This window comes from Anabrus simplex, chromosome 6 (genome assembly GCF_040414725.1).
Source record: "Anabrus simplex isolate iqAnaSimp1 chromosome 6, ASM4041472v1, whole genome shotgun sequence".
Lineage (NCBI taxonomy): Eukaryota > Metazoa > Arthropoda > Insecta > Orthoptera > Tettigoniidae > Anabrus > Anabrus simplex.
Window position 1 is genome coordinate 185,403,905 of NC_090270.1, and position 15,415 is coordinate 185,419,319.

General features: G+C 43.6%; 1 protein-coding gene across 2 annotated transcripts in view; it reads right to left on the reverse strand.

Moving 5' to 3' along the window:
* Shmt (serine hydroxymethyl transferase) overlaps window positions 1-8,466 on the reverse strand; it is a 131,813-nt gene extending 123,347 nt beyond the window's left edge. Inside the window, exon 1 of one of the 2 annotated variants that reach the window (XM_067150094.2) lies at window positions 8,251-8,466. The gene's annotated coding sequence lies outside the window, so the exon portion shown is untranslated. Of the gene's footprint in view, window positions 1-7,893; window positions 8,044-8,250 lie in introns of those variants that run through there. The other variant, XM_067150093.2, reaches the window with a different exon arrangement.
* Window positions 8,467-15,415: the final 6,949 nt, after the last annotated feature.

Genomic DNA, 15,415 nt, shown 5'->3' on the forward strand with positions numbered 1-15,415 from the left:
GTAAATTGCAAACAGCAATGGTCCAAGTACAGACCCTTGGGGGACACCGAGGGGTTTGTTAAGCCACTCAGATCTGCTATTATTTACTTTGACACACTGACGGCGATTTTTGAGGTACGAACTGAAAAAGTTTATTGCCGTCTTGCTGAAATTTAATGAATCCAATTTTGAAAGTAGCAGTTGAGGAACAACAGTATCAAAAGCACTAGAAAAATCAAGTAGAACCAGTACAGTCACTTGTCGAGTGTCCATTGCCTGTCGGATATCATCAGTTACTTTCAGTAGGGCAGTCGTTGTGCTGTGTCCTTTCTTGAAACCAGATTGGTAAGTGTCAAGCAGTGAGAAGGTAGTCAAGTAAGTGAGGACTTGTTCGTGTACCAAGCATTCTAGTACTTTGGAAAGGGGTGGGAGAATGGATATAGGGCGATAATCTGATGCTTTTCTTTAGATTTTTTCCAGTTCCTGAATAAAAAAGTGAAATATACATGATTTTTTGTTGTTATAGGTGTAGGTCCCCCCTTAACACAACATGAATGAACATTTTATTTCATTACCATAATCATTATGTGTGTTTTAATTGTCTTGCCATTTTTGTTTATTCTTTTAGTTGAAGATGTTCCATAATCGGAACGAAACATGTTCTATCTATTTCGTATACACCTACTAGAGATTAAGCTAGATTATGTCATGTAAACAATAAAACTGTTATAAGAAATTGACAAGTATTGGAATGTGGGAATCTCATTATAACTTAACCTTAATCTCAATTCACTACACTGGCGGCGGAAAAATCTATCCGACATAGAGGCAAATTTTTCCTCCAAGCCAGAGGATAAAATTAATGTAGAATTTAATAAAAGCGAAGAGGAAGAAGATTTTCTTAAGAATCTTTTTAGGGTTGAATTCTGAGTTATTTAGTGAATTGTGGTGCTATAATTTGGAATAGGCCTAAATTGTAATTCTAGACCAGGTCATACTACTACTACTACTACTACTACTACTACTATTACTACTACTACTAAGTGGGCCTCTGCCTTAGGCCCAAGTGTGCACACTGCTCATTCAAAACAGCACGTCACGAGGGATCGAATAGCTGGAATACTCAGATCTCCCGCTACAATCACATTTCTTTCCATGTCGTTTCCCACATAGCTGACTATTATTTGATAGGACAGTCAGCTATGTGGGAAACGACATGGAAAGAAATGTGATTGTAGCGGGAGATCTGAATTTGCCAGATGTAAATTGGGAAGGAAATGCGAACGACAGGAAGCATGACCAACAAATGACAAATATGTTAATATGGGAAGGACAGCTGATTCAGAAATTGATGGAACCAACCAGAGGGAAAAATATCCTGGATGTGGTGCTGATAAAACCAGATGAGCTCTATAGGGAAACTGAATAGATGGTATTAGTGATCATGAAGCTGTTTTTGTGGTAGTTAAAAATAAATGCGATAGAAAGGAAGGTCTTAAAAGTAGGACTGTTAGGCAGTACCATATGGCTGATAAAGCATGTATGAGGCAGTTTCTAAAAAGTAACTATGATCGGTGGAAAACGGTAAATAAAAATGTAAACAGACTCTGGGATGGGTTTAAAGAAATTGTTGAGGAATGCGAAAACAGGTTTGTACCTTTAAGGGTGGTAAGGAATGGTAAAGACCCACCTTATTATAATAGAGAAATAAAGAGACTAAGAAGGAGGTGCAGACTGGAAAGAAATAGAGTTAGAAATGGCTGTGGAAGTAAGGAGAAATTGAAGGAACTTACTAGAAAATTGAATCTAGCAAAGAAGGCAGCTAAGGATAACATGATGGCAAGCATAATTGGCAGTCATACAAATTTTAGTGAAAAATGGAAGTGTATGTATAGGTATTTTAAGGCAGAAACAGGTTCCAAGAAGGACATTCCAGGTATAATTAATGAACAAGGGGAGTGTGTATGTGAGGATCTTCAAAAGGCAGAAGTATTCAGTCAGCAGTATGTAAAGATTGTTGGTTACAAGGATAATGTCACCACAAGGCCCATTCACCACATAGAGTGGCAGTGATTGGCAAGACTAGGGAAGCAATATGTACGAGAGAAAGTGCGGGAGCATGAGACATGAACTGCCGGCCACGCCGACTCTACCTGCTTCCTGGTACTACCCCTGCCTATGTGGTGCTTTAATGAGCAAATTGACACCTCAAAACATGTGCTAAATATACAATTGGGCATCTAATTCTGGTATGGCTGAATACAACATTTCCTACTGAAGTTGTTTTATCAAATCTCAATCAGATCAGAGATTTGCAGATGGAAGCGTTTCCTTCTTAGTTCACTACTGATCAAATAGTGGTCTGTATCATCAAAAAAATCCCTAGAATACCCAAATATTCCTAACAGATTTCCTGAATTCAAAGTCAATTATGATATAATTTATTATGGATCTGGCATCCCTCCCCTTCAATTGGTGATGAATTTCAATCAGTTCAATGCCTTTTGCATTAAAAAAACAGTAACTGTCCAAGCTTTGGCGGTAGCATCTAACAGGAGCTTCATTCTCAATGGCTAGCAAGCCAAGACTGAGTGTCCCATGGCACTAAATCCCCAATAGGTCTTCGCCTACCAAGTGGCCACTGTTCAGCCCTAACACCTACAGATTACCAGGTGATGTGTGGTCAGCACAACAAATCCTCTTATCCATTATTCTTGGATTTCTAGAAAAGGGCCACTATCTCACCATCATATAGCTGCTCAGCTGTTCTCATGTAGGTTGAGTATGCCTCTAATTAGCCCTCAAATCCAGGTAAAAATACCATGTATAGCCGAGAACTGAACCTGGGGCCTCTTCAGGTACGAGACAGCCTGGCTACCCCTAGACCGCGGAGCCAGCTAGGGTTCACAAAATTATGTTACATCAGTGTTCTCCCTAAGACCTGCCGTTTTTATAGACTAACATAACTAACATAACCTGTGCTAGTTACATAATATTAATACATATTTGAGTTACTGGGTGCTCCAAACTGAAATGTAAATACTGTACTGTAAAACTTTTCATTTAAATGATAAATCTTCATTATTGTCATAATTGTATCAATTACATCAGAGTTTAAATGTTTAGCTTGTCACCTAGCGCCATTCACGAGCGGTGTCTGGAGTAGTGCGCGAGCATGTGAGCACTTGATTCCGCATGACGTCACAAACCCATATGGCACTCCACATCTACCAAGCGGTAAGCCTTGGTGTTTCACGATTATGAACAAGCAGTAGAATAACAGAAGTTCAAAATACTCTGTTATGTACTGTTCATAATAATAACACTAAAATAGTGCAATTTTGCAGTTAATGTTTACCTTTCTGAAAGGAACAAATTGAAATGTTATCATATTCATTCGTACCACCCAGTTGACAAAAATTTCTGGAGAAAACACTGTACATGTACACTATCATCTATTGTACTATAAAGCAAAGTCTATAAATATATTTTATTTTTTAGCTGATAATCGAACCCTGGGCCACTTTGTGAACCGCAGAGCCACCTACAACTCTCAAAATGATGTTACGAGTACATTACCATCTATTGCATTATAATGCAAGGTCTATAAATAACAACTGTACAACTGCTAACTGAATACCAGAAGTTCCCATATGTTAGCAAGTGGCAGTATGCTCCAGTACTCATTTATATTCTATTGATAAATATTTAGGTCTTTTTCTCATTTACTGTTTCAGATTTTGTCTCCTCAGTAACCAGACACCTCCACCATTTTGTAATTCCTGCTAAAGGAGCATGATAATCTTACTAATCACTCAAATATGATGTAAAAATCTTAATGGCCAGATGTGATAGATGCATGCTGTGGAGAGGAAAGCGTCAGATATTTGTGTGATTGACTTAAAATTCAATCAAGTAAAATAATTCAAACTTGCAGCAGTACAAGGAAGACAAAAATGAAGAGAGAAGTCTGGATGGGTACAGGGGAGGGTCTGTCCTTCTGAGTTTTCGTGACACAGTTGTCCAGTGAAAATTTTACTTTGGATGAAATTAAATTAAAGACACATTAGATAATCAATTCAATACAATTTTATTTACAAGTGGCAAATAATCACTGCAGTGCGAGACGAATACCATCATACGAGGGTAATCCCACAAATAAGGTCTTCTATTCTTTTTTTAATACAAAAAACTGTTTGTGCGGCTGTTGGCAACACTATTGTGATGAGTGCTTCCCGAACTCCTATTGAAGCATGCGCGCACCTCGCTGGGACGCACAGTCTTGGCTTGGCTAGCCGTTGAGAATGGATCTCCCATTAGACGCTACCGCCAATGCGAAGTTCGTACAGTTATTTGTTTTTTTAATGTAAAAAGAGCCGGGCTGAGTGGCTCAGACGGTTGAGGCGCTAGCCTTCTGACCCCAACTTGGCAGGTTCGATCCTGGCTCAGTCCAGTATTTTTTTGAAGGTGCTCAAATATGTCAGCTTCGTGTCGGTAGATTTACTGGCACGTAAAAGAACTCCTGCGGGGCAAAATCCCGGCACCTCTGCGTCTCCGAAAACGTAAAGGTAGTTAGTGGGACGCAAAGCAAAATAACATAATAATAATAATAATAATAATAATAATAATGTGTTTGTGTTGAACCGATTGAAATTCATCGCCAATTTATGGAAATGTATGGCGGGTCGTCCATGGATGCAAAAAAAAATGTTCACAAGTGGTGTAGAAAGTTTACAGCTAGTCGTATTGAAATTCACGACGAACAAAGGAGAGACTGTAAATTACAGACTAGACAGTCACGAAGGTTGAGCAAACCATGCGTGAAGATTGGCGGATCACTCTGGATGATCACTGCATTTTTGTTTCCAAGGTTTTACGAAGTACCATTCACAGGATTTTTTTTTTTTTTTTTTTTTTTTTTTTTTGCTAGGGGCTTTACGTCGCACCGACACAGATAGGTCTTATGGCGACGATGGAATAGGAAAGGCCTAGGAGTTGGAAGGAAGCGGCCGTGGCCTTAATTAAGGTACAGCCCCAGCATTTGCCTGGTGTGAAAATGGGAAACCACGGAAAACCATATTCAGGGCTGCCGATAGTGGGATTCGAACCTACTATCTCCCGGATGCAAGCTCACAGTCACAGGATTTTAACAGAAAAGTTGGAATATCGAAAGGTGTGCACAAGATAGGTACTGCAAATGAGAACGGAACACCACAGGCAGTAAAGAGTCAATTCTTCCTGCAAATTTCTTAGCCGCTATGCAGACGAAGAGGACAACTTTTTAGACTCAATTGTCACGGGTAAGGAAACCTGGGTGTTCCACTTCACACCTGAGACCATACAACGATCACGCGAGTAGCAGCATCCTTTTTCGCCCAAACCGCGAAAATTCAAACAAAAACAGTCTGCCGGTAAAGTCATGACAACTGTGTTTTGGGATCAAAAGGGGGTAATTGTTGGTGGACTTTATGCCTTTTGAGACCACAATAAATGCTGACAGGTATTGTGAAACACTGAAGAAACTCATATAGGTAATTCAGAAGTGGAGAAATGTTGAACAAGGGTGTAAACATTCTCAATGACAATGCTCGCCCACATATCGTCCATCAAACCATCACTCTCCTGCAAAAGTTTCAATGGTATATCATCACCCACCCAATAGTTTGGATTTGCCACCCAGCGACTACCACCTGTCTCAAAGTTGAAACAACATTTGGCCGATAGGTGATTTAGCACTGGGGACGAGGTGAAAGATGAGGTTCAACGCTTCCTCAATGGCATGGCGGCAAGCTGGTATGACATGAGCATACAAAAACTGTCACAGAGTCTACAATAATGCATTTAAAAAATGATTATATAGAAAAAGAGATAAATGTTCAACCTTTAAAATGATATAAATATTATAGAAATAAATGGTTCTTCATATTTATTACACCAAATCTACAGGACAGAAATGTAATCAGAAAAATTGCTCACACAAGGGGATTTGAGGAAGGCGAGAAGAAACCAACATGACGTACCTGGTCGGAGGAACACGAATTACAACAATCTATTAAAATGAACTATTGTGCAAGGAGGAAAGTTCAACAAATGTTGATTCCGCTTGGTTATAAGTGACCCATTCACACAGAAGAAGAAAAAATAAATAGGAGACCTTATTTTTTGGATTACCATACCATCACAGTTAGCAACTGTCATGTCAAAAACTAAATAGATAAAAACTGGTTAACAGATTTTATCTTTATGGCTATTACGTTATATTATCTGGTGGATTGCCTAGGGACACAGATGACTAATATGTAATAAGAGCATGAATATGTTTCAATACATTTCATAATTTTCACAACTTCATACATGTTATCCTAAGTCTACCTCAATGGTACTGTTATATCAGGTGCCAGATTCTCCATTCAATGATACACCCATCACGGGATCGAATTTATATTCAGAAGATGATATGAAGCAAATTAAGAAATTCTCACATTTTTATTTCTATTATTATTATGCTTTTGCTGGCGAGATGTAGTGTTTACAGTGCACTATGTCTTCTGGTATGGGCTATATCAAATTTGTTACTTTCAATGACCTGTCTCAGTCTCATCCTTGGCTTTGGCAATATGAAAGTAACTGAGGTATGAGTGATGCTAGTAATACCATTGCTTATGCAGCCAGTCCCTGTTATGAATGGTGTGAAAATATTGCTCATAGGGTTGGTTGGTGCATGCATTTCAGTAGGCTTGGCAGACTGATATGTAATAGCAACAGCTGGCTCAGTGAGGAAAGCAACGGGAAACTACCTCACTCCTCATTTCCCTATACGCCACTTCAGTGACGTCTTGACAGTTGTTGGCGGAGCTGCAGAGGATCATTATTATATTATTGCTAGGGGCTTTACGTCGCACCGACACAGATAGATCTTATGGCGACGATGGGATAGGAAAGGCCTAGGAGTTGGAAGGAAGCGGCCGTGGCCTTAATTAAGGTACAGCCCCAGCATTTGCCTGGTGTGAAAATGGGAAACCACGGAAAACCATTTTCAGGGCTGCCGATAGTGGGATTCGAACCTACTATCTCCCGGATGCAAGCTCACAGCCGCGCGCCTCTACGCGCACGGCCAACTGCAGAGGATCAAACCACCCTTCGGGCTAAATACCCAACATACATACACACATTATTATAGCACACAAATTGAGATTAATTAAAGAGAATCAGACGTACAGAACTCAATGAGTGATGCATGGGTAGTGCATACCGTGGAGGCCACTGCGTAGGCTGGCTAGACTAGGATAGAAGTATAGAAAGTAGTTTGTTTTAAAAGGAAGCAATTAAATCATTAAATAATTTTCTTTCATAGTTTTAAAATGAAGAATTTTCAATGAATGAAGAGCAGGTGAATGGACATTTCCTAATGGGACGCTATGCTATCAACGGAAACATGCTTTATGGAAAATATGACAAAAATCTCTGAACAGGACTGACGAAGGATGCAGTTCAAACCACTCCGCTTTAGACACTCATCCACTGTGCTTATGTTTCAATATAACAAAAATGCAACTGTAATCTCTTCCCTCAAATACAGCTCACTGATTTTGTATTTTTCTTAAACCTAACATTTACGAACTATCGTGATTATTCCGAGATAGTTAAGCCTTTTCATTACATTGAAAAAAGAAAAGCAGAATGGATACCAAGGGAAAATATATTTAAAGTTTGTCCAAAAGATTAAAATTAACATGAATCCTGAAATGCCGGTAATCTATAACTTATGATATTGAAATGATCGAAAACCAGCGTCGACAGCTGCTGCCAAAGGTAGTCAGCTCCAATCTTGTATTTACAGTAAAACCTTACTAGATTTAAAAATTTCTTCCCAGTTTTTAATTCAACATTCACAGCCAGTTTCCCCTCACTTACCTTTCTGAGATTCAATTTGGTGAAATGGAACGACTAACTTCAATGTTGCAAGTTACCCCACACACCAAGAGCTATGTATTTCGCTCCCACGATACTAATCCGCCTCTAATGAAATAAAATAGTAGGTTCTCCAGAACATTAAAGCAGCAGCTATCAAGGACGAAAGCCGCATGTTAGCAACTGATAACCTTTAAAATGACGTACAAATGATAATAGATGTTCGTCATTACAACATTAAGCTAATGCAATAATTGAGAGAAGCTTTACGTAATAGCAAAAATACGACAAAAAAAATATATGTCCCCCACTCACTTCTTCAAATTAACTAGGTTGACTGCAAATATTCAGATACACTACCTGTTGCTGTGTATGATCGTCCCGCGCAGTGCCTACTCCTCTTTGGGCTACAGTGGTTGCGCGCCCTCCGCGCCGTCGCAGCTCGGAAAGACTCGCGTAAACTTAAACCAATCCACCTGTTTGCACGGAGTCGACTTCAATTACAGCTGAAGGGTTATTATGGTTGCAGTATACTCTTTATATCCCATCCTCGGTACTCTTTAGTATTGTATTGAATTCTGGAAATAAAAGTTAATTTATATTTATCTTTGTTGCTTACGTAGAAAATCGAAAACAAATACTTGAGATCATGCCAGAAGTTCAAGGCTATCTTGAAACTTAATCTCCATTAATCTCAAGGACGGCATTCTTCAAAGAATTTTCTTCCTGCTTGACAACGATGCGCCAGTGTAATTCAAAAAAAGAGGTGTAATTTAATATGATGATGCTTGTTTAATGGGGCCTAACAACTAGGCCATCGGCTCTGTAATTTAGCCTATTATGTGCTCAGGCTACTAATACGTTTTTTTGGAACCCATGTTAGGAAAAGAGGAAATTTAAGCTCCATTTAGGGCCTAATTGTCTAGCGCATAGATTAGGCCAAAAATATGTTGGAGTTGTTCATTACGCCGAGCACCCCGCCGCCTGCCGCCCACCGTACAAAACGCACCGCGCCTCAGCACAACATAAAACAAGCATTTGTCTTCGCCACACTTCCCGCCGTTTAATATTGCCATTGAGTATAACTAATAATATATCCTCTCTGATTTAGTCAGACAGCGAGTTGCTTTCAGAGAATCCAACAACTAAGCACGAAGTAGAAGACGAAGACTAAAAGGGTACTGAAAAAAAATACAACTTACGTAACCGAGGAACGAATCGAACAGGGAGTAGGTATTCTATAAATTGTACCAGCGCTGCTGGGGTAAACAACTTTATATTAACATTTTCTAATTATTCCTTACAACGCTTCTTATAATGTTCGAAAAATTGCGAACATCTAAGCCAAGCCAAGTACAGCTGTCTCGACAATCCGCTCCCACTACCGCAGTTCAGCTTCTCCAACGAGCTGGGTTTCCTTGCCGGCGCGGTAGAGACGGTTTTTTTTTTCTTTTCTTACGGAGGGTGGGGGAGTAGCCCGCTCCCCCAGCGTGGCAATCGACTCAATCTGCATTGCCTCCTACATGCTATTAGTTTCTAAGTAGAAAAGAGATAGCAGAGACGAGTGGGAAGTGACACAAGGAGTATCTGCCGGTTTCCGAGTTAGACTCGCTACCACGGCTAGAGTTTGTGTTGGTAAGGTGGTGTTAAGGTGTGGTATTGAAGGGTCAGGGAGAAACCACATAGGCAGGAAGAGAAGGGCCTACATGTAAAACCTGACATCTTGTGATAGCACATGCAAGGATGTGGGCTGGAAAAGTCCAAAGGTTTAGTTAGGAATATGTGTCATGCATTTCCTTGCCATTGTCTATTATTATGGGAATCAGTCCTTATTGTCACTGCTGGGTCGGCTCGGGTCTACTAGCGTCTGGGCTTTGGGCCACAGGTTCGTCCCATTGCCCAGCAGCCGATGGTTCCTGGTGCCAAGTCTCCGTTTGGAGAATGGGGATAAGAGCCAAGCTTTGCGTGGTGCAAGGGGCTATCTTCTTCCGCCTGGCGATGTCCCTCTAATGCGGTGCTGTTGAAGCACACTTGTCACTGCAGACCTGTAACTAAGCTAAAGTTATTAGTACAATATATATACAGATGTTTGTTGAAGTACTGGCTCGCTTGCCTGCTCTCAAGTCCAGTTTTTTACCTATACCGTCTAAAGAGTGAAATAGCACAAATAACTTTCTATATTAGTACTGCTACTGCTGTCTTCGTTATAGGACGCGGGCTGGTTTTCCACTCCCGTGTCTCGGTCGGGGAAGGGGGGAGGGATTGATTCGTCCTTGGCCGTCTGGCTTCATTGCCGTCGTCTTCTAGTGTTGTCTTTCTTATCAATTCTTCCTAGCCTGGGTCCCTGGGAATAAAGGCAGCTGTAACACGGAATATATATACATAGATACATGGTGTCTGCAGTGCAGTGTATCTTTGTGTGGTGTGTAGGTGTCAGCTTAGTGGTGGGGGGCGCTATCGGCCTCCCGTCTCCTAACCCTGTGGCTGAACAAAATTTGTGTCGGTGTGGGGTACTTGGTGTAGAGATCAACGTCGTAGCGTCCTATCCCACTTATTAGTGGTTTGATCTTTTACCCCATGACTTGGTATACATTCTTAGTGTTTGTTTGCGTACGTTGTGCCTTATCGAGCTGATTTTCGCAATAGCGCGTAGGCGGCTTATTAGTGTGTCGAAAGGGAGTCTGGTCGCTGCTCGTATGCATTTATATTGTATTAGTTCCAGTTTATCCAAGTTCGTCATTGCAGTGAACCCCCGCGCAGGGTCTGCATACGTGATTATTGGCCTAATTAAGGCCTTGTACATGTTAATGGCTAAGTTCTTGTTTATGCTGGACTTCTTATTCAGTATTGGATATAGTTGGCTGAGTCTTATGTGTGCTTTTCTCTGGATGTCTTTGATATGGTAGAGCATGGTAAGCTTTCTGTCTAGGACTACTCCTAGGCATTTGGCTTTGTCGTGCCATGCTATTTCCTGGTTAAACCGCTTTAGTGGTGTAATGTGGCCTGGTCTATGCGTGCGTCTGTTCTTCCTAGTGAACTTCACGGCTTGGCACTTGTCGACATTAACATAGATGCGTCATTTCGTTAGCCAGGGTTCGAGAGTTCGTAGTGGTACTTGTAGCCTCTTCCGAGAGCACGCGAGTTGAGGGTGATGGACTGTGACAGCAGTGTCATCTGCGTAGAGGTGTGTGTTAGTAAGTTCCGCTGTTGGCAAGTCATTTATATATAGGATGAAGAGGATTAGTCCGATAAGGGACCCTTGGGCTACGCCCGCTCTAATCCTTCGGGTGCTTGACAGCGTGTTCTGTACGTCCACTTGGAACTCTCGGCCCTCCAGATAGGATTTTATTAGTCTTATATAGCCTGGGAGGAATTCGAGGTCAATTAGTTTAACTAGTAGGCCTTCGTGCCAGACTTTGTCGAATGCTTTCTGGATATCAAAGAAAACCGAACCCGTGTCCCTTCGTTTATTGAAACCTATGGTAGCTTGTTCTATGAATCGCGTGGGTGGTTGTGGGGCAGAATGCCCGTTCCTGAAGCCAAATTGTTCAATGCTAATTATTCCTTTTTCTTTAATATGCCCTATTAACCTTTTCAGTAGTATTTCCTCGAATACTTAGCTGAGGGCGTCTAGAAGGCTAATGGGTCTGTAATTGTTTGGATCTGACTTGTCTTTGCCTGGTTTTCCAAATACGAGTATCCTAGCCCTTTTCCATTGTCCAGGGTAGTAATGGAGCCTGAATATTGCATTGAAGATGCTGGTGAGTAGTGTAAGGGCTTTGTGGGTTAGTTTCTTTATTATAATATTTTGGATCTCGTCTGGGCCAGGCGCCTTCTTGGGGTAATTATGACCTATAATCCACTTGATTTCGTGTATGTTTGTCCTCTTAACCTCCGGCTTTGGTGCGTTTTCGAGGAACACTGCTACATTTGCCTCAGTTCGCTTGATGAAGGCGGGGTCAGATGGTACACTGACTGACAGAGCAAATGCAACACCAAGAAGGAGTGGTCAGAACTTTATGCCAATTGCAGGGTAGACTGACGTCACTGAGGTATGCTCATGATGTGAAATGCCCCGCTGTGCTGCGCACGTAGCGAACGATAAATGGGACACGGCGTTGGCGAATGGCCCACTTCGTACCGTGATTTCTCAGCCGACAGTCATTGTAGAACGTGTTGCCGTGTGCCACAGGACACGTGTATAGCTAAGAATGCCAGGCCGCCGTCAACGGAGGCATTTCCAGCAGACAGACGACTTTACGAGGGGTATGGTGATCGGGCTGAGAAGGGCAGGTTGGTCGCTTCGTCAAATCGCAGCCGATACCCATAGGGATGCGTCCACGGTGCAGCGCCTGTGGCGAAGATGGTTGGCGCGGGGACATGTGGCACGTGCGAGGGGTCCAGGCGCAGCCCGAGTGACGTCAGCACGCGAGGATCGGCGCATCCGCCGCCAAGCGGTGGCAGCCCCGCACGCCACGTCAACCGCCTTCTTCAGCATGTGCAAGACACCCTGGCTGTTCCAATATCGACCAGAACAATTTCCCGTCGATTGGTTGAAGGAGGCCTGCACTCCCGGCGTCCGCTCAGAAGACTACCATTGACTCCACAGCATAGACGTGCACGCCTGGCATGGTGCCGGGCTAGAGCGACTTGGATGAGGGAATGGCGGAACGTCGTGTTCTCCGATGAGTCACGCTTCTGTTCTGTCAGTGATAGTCACCGCAGACGAATGTGGCGTCGGCGTGGAGAAAGGTCAAATCCGGCAGTAAGTGTGGAGCGCCCTACCGCTAGACAACGCGGCATCATGGTTTGGGGCGCTATTGCGTATGATTCCACGTCACCTCTAGTGCGTATTCAAGGCACGTTAAATGCCCACCGCTACGTGCAGCATGTGCTGCGGCCGGTGGCACTCCCGTACCTTCAGGGGCTGCCCAATGCTCTGTTTCAGCAGGATAATGCCCGCCCACACACTGCTCGCATCTCCCAACAGGCTCTACGAGGTGTACAGATGCTTCCGTGGCCAGCGTACTCTCCGGATCTCTCACCAATCAAACACGTGTGGGATCTCATTGGACGCCGTTTGCAAACTCTGCCCCAGCCTCGTACGGACGACCAACTGTGGCAAATGGTTGACAGAGAATGGAGAACCATCCCTCAGGACACCATCCGCACTCTTATTGACTCTGTACCTCGACGTGTTTCTGCGTGCATCGCCGCTCGCGGTGGTCCTACATCCTACTGAGTCGATGCCGTGCGCATTGTGTAACCTGCATATCGGTTTGAAATAAACATCAATTATTCGTCCGTGCCGTCTCTGTTTTTTTCCCCAACTTTCATCCCTTTCGAACCACTCCTTCTTGGTGTTGCATTTGCTCTGTCAGTCAGTGTATTTCGTTCGGAGGGAATGCCGCCTCGATCGAGTCCGCTAACTTCCGCTTTATCACAGTTCTCGTGTACCGGGCCGTTAGGTCCCTTTTTTTGCTAGGGGTTTTACGTCGCACCGACACAGATAGATCTTATGGCGACGATGGGATAGGAAAGGCCTAGGAGTTGGAAGGAAGCGGCCGTGGCCTTAATTAAGGTACAGCCCCAGCATTTGCCTGGTGTGAAAATGGGAAACCACGGAAAACCATCTTCAGGGCTGCCGATAGTGGGATTCGAACCTACTATCTCCCGGATGCAAGCTCACAGCCGCGCGCCTCTACGCGCACGGCCAACTCGCCCGGTCGTTAGGTCCCTTGATAGTAGGGAAGCTGTGTGTTTCTCGAGTGAAGTGTCTCGCTAAGTTCCACACAGGGCTGGTGTTTGTGTCGAAGAGAGACGGAGTTTAGTGTTCCATTCTCGCGACCTGCATTCCTGTAGTTTTGTTTGTATTTCTGTGTTAAGTTCATTTTTCATAATGCGGTCGTAGCCTCTATGGTGTCGTGCCCAGTTGCGTCTGTGGCTGTTGCGCTTGCGTATTAATTCTTTAATGTGGGCTGGAATTTCGAAATGAGGGTATTCTTTGTGTTTGCATATTGGTATGCTCGCTGCGGCGGCTGCCTAAATTGCTTCTACTAGGGTTTTGACTGCTTCGTCAATTTGGGCTGTGTTGTTAAATTGCATGCCCTAGCATCCCTGCAGAAGTGAGTCTATTTTGTGCTCGAATTTACCCCATTTGGCTGCTTTATAGTTGAACCGGGGCTTGGGTTTTTTCTCCTATTCCTCTGGGTTCGCATTTATTGTAAATATCACTGGTTGGTGCCTCGACCCAAGGTCGTTCACTACTGTTATGCTATCCCTTGAGGAATATGTTGCAGTAGGGTTATATCCAGAATGTCGGAGGTCTGTCCGCTAGGTGCTAGGAACGTGGGATCGCTGGGGGCTGTTACCACATAGTCCTGGGATAGCATGTGGTTATACAGCATTGTGTCTGCTGGGTTAGGGCACAGGCATCCACAGCTGGCGTGTTTCGAGTTAAGATCTCCTCCTAGAATGGTGTTTCGATTTAACCTTAGTACTGCCTCTATGTCTTGTGTATTTAGGCTTTTTGGTCTGGAGTATGCCGCTATGACATTTATGAGTGTTCCTCCGAGTGGCATGGCAATTCCGCATGCCTCCAGTTCGACCAGCTCGGGTATGTCCACCTCCAGATGTTTGATGTCCTTTCTTACCAGAATTGCTACCCCTCCGACTCCGTTAGCCTTGTCACTTCTGTGTATTCTGTAGCCTCTTATGTTGAACTTCTTCCCCGGTGGGAGGAACGTTTCTGTTAGGAGTGCTACGTGAATAGTGTTCGCGACTAGGAAGGGTTCGAGTTCGTATTTTCTGGGCCTAACGCCCGGGCAGTTCCACATTAGTACTCGAAGCCCTTGTGTGTTGGTGTTGTTGTTATTATTATTATTATTATTATTATTATTATTATTATTATTATTATTATTATTATTATTATCCTCGTTGGGTTGTTCAGCCATCTTGTGTCAGGAGGTCAGAGATCGCATTAACCAGGTCCCTTAGCAAGGGGAATGGCAGCAAGTTAGCAATCATAACTCCAGTGGTTGTGACTACAGTGAGGTTCAAGTTCGGGAAGATAGTTTTCAGGATTTCTTCTATCCTTTCCTTGAAGTCCCTTCCTGCCATGTTCCCTTCTGGTTGCTGTACCTGTTTCTGTGTAGATGGTCGGGTTGGTGTGGTGCGTGGGGCGGGCGTTGGGGGCGGTGGTGCATGCCGGTATTCTAGTGGCAGGTTCTCTGCAGGGGGTGGAGCTAGCCTGGAGCGGGTCCTGTGGCAGCTCGGGGGGAGCTTGCGTGGGCTTAACCTGCCTTTGGTTCTTTGCATGGGGCTTGGTCTTCTTTCTGTTGTTGCTGGAGGTCTCGGCTTGGTCGATGGTAGGGGCTGGTTGGGCTGAAGGCCCGGGGTTGTGATCACCCTCCGTACGTGTAGGTTTAAAATTTAAGATGCCTCCGCCTGAAGGGCATTGTTTTTGGCCCTTTGTGCCTGAAGGGCCTGCGGGACCTGAAAAGTCCTTCTTGCCTGAGGGACCTGA